Source organism: Callospermophilus lateralis, chromosome 1, assembly GCF_048772815.1.
Source record: "Callospermophilus lateralis isolate mCalLat2 chromosome 1, mCalLat2.hap1, whole genome shotgun sequence".
NCBI classification, from domain to species: Eukaryota; Metazoa; Chordata; class Mammalia; order Rodentia; family Sciuridae; genus Callospermophilus; species Callospermophilus lateralis.
This window is the reverse complement of record NC_135305.1, coordinates 53,596,898-53,602,782: the sequence shown is the minus strand read 5'-3', so window position 1 is coordinate 53,602,782 and position 5,885 is coordinate 53,596,898.

Genomic DNA, 5,885 nt, shown 5'->3' with positions numbered 1-5,885 from the left:
TATTGTTATTAAATGAAGTAGCAATTTAAAAATTCTCAAATTTAATTTATAATCCATTAAATATTTGAAACTAAAAAGCACAAGATTCGTTGTGGCCCTCAAAATTTTTTAAGGGTACACAATGATCCTAAGCCCAGAAAATTTGTGAACTGCTCATTCAGCCTAATACAGTAATATAGCTAATACAGTAGCAAAATAGTCCTCAGCAATTTTAGGTCATAGTTTTACTCACCCCACTGCATAAAGAGAGAGTTTTTCCCACAAAATTAAACAGAAGGGCCAGCTTTACTCTGGTCAAGCCAGTTTGTGATTTGTGCCAATCACTATGGCAAGGGGATAGATTGGTAATCTGAGAGATCAGTAATCAGGACCTATGTGTGAAGCTGGGGGTGGCTCAATACCACTTAAACGCTGTGGATGCTACTTAGTAGGAAAGGAACATGAACCAGCAAGTCAATTAATATTACATTTACCATATAAAATAATAATAATGATGCTAGCAATCACACAGCTCTTGCTAGGCTCTCTTCTAAGACCTTAATTCTCACAACCATCCAATGGGAATATCATTATTATTTGTTATAGCATGCGATATACCTTCTGCCACCACTTCAACTAAAAAAAATGTGCATGAGAAATGTTCAAATGTTTAAAATTTCTAAGATTTTGACCAAAGCTTTATCATTAACCTACACTGGAATTAGAATTCACAGGTAGAGCTCAGGCTCTGAGATCAGATAGATTCACTCACGGTGCTCAGATTTTGTCTGAAGACTCTCACTGAGGACATGAATATTTTTATTTATATGATATTCTTTATAATTCTCCATTTTTCAGGGGAGGAAATTATATTTTAATTTAATTACATAGTCTAGTTTCATCAATAATTGAAATAGTCTCTTTAGAATTAAATATTCTTTTTCTTTTGGAGACAATGTTCAATCTGTTGGATTTCTGGCCCTTCTCTTCCAGATGTTACTGCATGTTTGGGGGACTGGGTGGGCAGAGGAGTGCCTGTAGGGGAGGATAATGAAGCAGTAAGAGGCACATCCTGGTCTGGCAGCTGCCGAGGGTAACTAGACCAGTCCCCTGTTATTTTGCTGGTGTCTGTGACAGAGGAAGGGGAGTGGTCTTCTCTTGGCTTGTGGTTAGGCTGCTTTTCTCCTCCCTGACACCTCAACCTTACCTTGACCTTCACAGAGCCTGAGGACACTCTGGAGACACTTGCCTGTGGCAGATTCCTTAGCTGGATTCTATACTCTCATCCATAGTGGATCCCTCAATGCCTAACATCCAAGTAGGACTGATAGCCATTAGGAGAACTAAAGTAAGGCTCTCCTCCTGCCTAACCATCCTGCAATCTGAATTTGCTTCAACCTGGCTGCCTCCATGTTGGTACAGGACTCCTCCTGAAGTGGTTCCTTCCCAGAGTCTTCCACAGAAAGCAGGGCAGAACCCCCTCAGATTTGAGCTTTCTATTCACCTGATCTACTGCTCCTCTTCTCTCAAGGGCATTGGCACAGAAAGGGAAAATGTCAACATGTATGTCTGCCTGATGTGTAACTCTGCCTTTCTTTCCACAGACCAATGAAAGGAGAAGGGGAGCAGGTAGCTTTTCTGTGTTATCTAGACCTCTTCTGTATGAAGGTCACTGAACAACTTTCCCAGACATGGTTCTTTATTTGATAATAGAGGAGATAAGAGAATTTAGAAAAATCCCCTTCCCTGATGACAGAGCTTGACTTTCAAGCCTATTGTTTTGCTAAGGAATTGGGAATCTGCTTTTAGATGTCCAGGTTGAATATTAACTCATTCTCCCTCTCTCCTTCCCACTGTAACAGTCCTGAGCTCATATTTTCCCCCATCTCGAGCTCATCCAAATCCTCAGTATGCCTTTAGGGAGATTGTTGTATTCATCTGAGAGAAAAAATGAAACAACATGGTAATATATACATAGGAAAAAAAAGAGGCACACCAATACATTTAATAAGGTGACCTCATAACAGGAGCAAAACTAGCTGAGAATTTTGGTTCTGCTACCCATTAGCTGGGTGCCCTGACATGTTAACTTCCCTAAGCTTTAGCTTCTCTATCTGTAACAGAAAACAATAGTATCCACCTTACACCTTTGTTGCGAGGGTAATATGAGGAGATGTTCGGAAATCACAGCATAGTTCTTGGTCCATAAATAGGAGTTCCATAAAGGTTAATTATTATATTGTTAACATCGTTTTACCACATGCCTGTCAATCTCATTTATGTGCTCACCTAGTATAACACTTGCAATGTAAATATATATGCTGATGATTCCAAACATATCATTTTGGAAAGTTAGACATTTAGTCTGTACTCACAATTAAACTGAAATAAGTTGGTTCTGTGAAAAAATGTTGATCAATGATTGGCTGAACTACTTAATCAGCATTTTGCTTCCTAATCAGTTTCTTCCAATTTTTATAGACTGTGAAAAATAAAATTTCAGAGTCACTTTTATTAGATGGAAATGGTCATTCCCTTCTTTGGAAAAGCTAAATTGAAAAGGGGAAAGGGAGAAAGAAGAAAAGAAAGAAAGAGGGAAGGAAAGAAGGACGGAAGGAAGGAAGAAAAGAAAGGAAGGGATCAGGCTCAAATAGCATTATTTATCTGTCTGATACTAGTTTGGCTGACAAATATAAAGGCTGCTGTAATTTGTATGTAGAAGCATTCTGTGGACAATGTCAAGGCAATATTGTCCTTGTGGGATCTTTAGTGGACAATTCAGATTTTTACATGATTTAGCCAACAGATTTCTCAAGTTGTTCAGTGACTTTCATACAGGAGAGGTCTAGATAATACAGAAAAGCTCTCCAGCCCTTTTCTCCTCTCAATAGTCTGTGGAAGGAAAGGCCTGGAAAACAGGCTTACAATCAAGGTTTGGTAACACACACATGTTTTTTAGTTCTAAGAAAAGTACTTTAGATACACAAATGTATACTTATATAGAGGTGATATAGACTACAATCTACAGCAGGGCTCACACACTTCTGCACAGAAGGCCAGATAAATATTTTAGGCTTTGTAGGCCATATACTTTCTGTTGCAACTACACAACTCTAGTGTTATAGCCCAAAACGGCCACAGAGAACACGTAAATGTATGAGCAAGACTGTGTCCCAATGAAGTTTGTATGAACACTGATACTTCAGTTTCACGTGGTTCAAAATCACGGTGCCCGTCAGATTCATCCTGTGTCAGGCCAAAGCCAAAATCAGGAATCATGGGAAAAAATAGACATAAAGAGAAGTGGTCCTTCTCTGGGGATGCAAACTCAGAAATGCTCAATGAAGGCATTCTCTGGATTTTTCTTGTTGCTTTGATTCAGTGGTCTGCTAAATAATCTAAATATTACAATAATCCCTGGTTTATGTTTATGTTAAGATTATATATCTATATAATTATATTTATTACTTTTTGTTTAATGTGAAATAGTTATAGCCTTATGGAAGGCACATTTGAATGCAAATTTTATTTTGGTTCATTGGAAAGGGGAAAAAAATACCTACTTAAAATTTCAGTTTTAGGCTTACAGAAAAATTGCAAGATAGTAGAGATTCCCATATGTATGTAGTTCCACCTCCTGCATCTCAAATTATTATAGATTACCATTTCAGTTAATCAATAATATTGATACTTATTACTAATCAAAGTTCATATTCTTTCCAGATTATAAAAAGAATTTACCTAATGACTGTATTCATTTCTCCTGAGATACAGAACCAACAGAAGACTCTATCTTTCCATCCATCTGTATTTGTTTAATTAGGAAGCAATTGATATGACTGTGGGGCAGACTGGCAACTGACAAGTCAGGCAGGATTGGATGTCGCAGGTTCTAAGTTTGATGTCTATGGTGCAGATCAGAAACTGACAATGGTCAATGCATCTGTATTAAGACAGTACTTCTTTTTCTTGGGAGACCTCAGGTTTTGCTTCAAGGCTTTCAACTGATTGAATGAGACCCCACCAACATTTTAAAGGTGATCTCCTTTCATTAGAGTCAACCTATTATAGATATTAACCTATTATAGATATCTACAGCAAGACCTATGTTAGTGTTAGATTAAATATCTGGGTACTATAGTTTAGCCAAGTTGAGATATAAAACTGATCATCACAGTTTTGAGGAATGTCAGGTACTTTGTTGAATGTCCTTCAGTTGGGATTTGTCTGATATTTTCCTTAAGATTACATGGGGGATATGTGCTTTCGGTGGACTGTATTATTTTTGGTGAATGCAATGAAGGCAATATATGAGTCATTTGGGAATGAGTTCCTTAGAAATAGAATATTGGCCCAGGCTCTGAAATTTTCAATGCATTCTTGCTATGGCCTGTAATTTTGCTGAGGTAGATATAACTTTGACAGTTGAGAAAATTATAGTATTGGAAATAAGCAAGCATCTATCTTCAATGCTCAACCCACTTATATGTCAATCTCTATTCCCTCTGGCCCCCTCAGTCCCTTAAGCAATACAACTTTGGAGTATTTGGTATTAAAACCAGACAAATTTCCTCACTCCTATCACCCCATCCCCTGCTGATTTGGAATATTCTGGTCTCATTCCTTTGTTCAGCAGACAAATATTTATATGTATCAGTCTCTATATTTAATTATTTTATTCTCTTCTGAGAGTACTCACATGCCATTTTAAGATGTCATTGTTTTTCAGTATAAGCAGTAATTTGGGTTCCCAAAACAAAACATCACACAAATATCCTTTGCCAGCTATAAAACACAAGACTTCCTTGGGCCCCACCACTGATCTCATCTGCCCAGAGGATCAAACTTGTATTTTCTTTACAAAATGAGAAAGGAAGGAGTTTTCAGGTCTATCTCTCTGATCTGACTCTATTCAAAAGTCTACTCCATTGACTTATTTTCTTCCAGATGAAATTCAGATAACATAAAATCAACTATTTTAAAGCATAGATTTAGTGGCATCTAGAACAGTTATAAACTTTAAGCCATCACTTCTACCTAATTCTGACCACTTTCATCCAACCAAAGGAGATTCTGTACCCACTAAGCAGTTCCTTTCCCTTTGCCCTTCCCCCTCCTCCTGGAAGTCATTAATGCAATTTCTGTCTTGATGGAGCTACCTGTTCTGGATGTCTAACTGAAATTATTCAGGGCATGACCTATTATGTCTGGCCCTCTTCTCTTAGCACAATGTTCATCCATGTAGTGGCAGTTACCAGGATTTCATTCCTTTTTATGTCTGAATAATATTCTATTGTATGTATGCCACAATTTATTTATCCATTCATCAGTTGATGGATATTGAGTTGTTTCCACCTTTTGACCATGTGAGTAGTGCTGCTGTGAACATTTGTGTGCCAGGTATTTGTTTGAATATTTATGTCCAGTTCTTTTGAGGATATACCTATGTCTAGAATTGTGAAGTTATATGGCAATTCTATGTTTAATTTTTCCAGGAACTGCTAAACTGTTTTATAGAGTGACTAAACCATTTTACATTTCCACCATCAATGTGTAAGTGTTTCAATTTCTCCACATCTTTGTCAATACTTATTATTTTATTTTTTAAAAGAATTTACTACAAGCATCCTGGTGTGTATGGAGTGGTTTCTCATTGTAGTTCTGATTCACATTTCCCTAAAGTAATGATGTTGCCAACTTTTCTTTTCATTTGCTTATTTTCTCTAGAGAAATATCTGTTCGAATCCTTTGCCTCTTTTTAAATGAGTTATTCATCTTTTGTTTTTTATTATAAGAGATATTTCCATATCCTGGCTCTTAGGCCCTTACTAGGTATGCTTTCTCTAGTTCCACAGGCTGCTTTCCCCTCTCTTAATACTACGCTGGATGCACAAACATTTTTAATT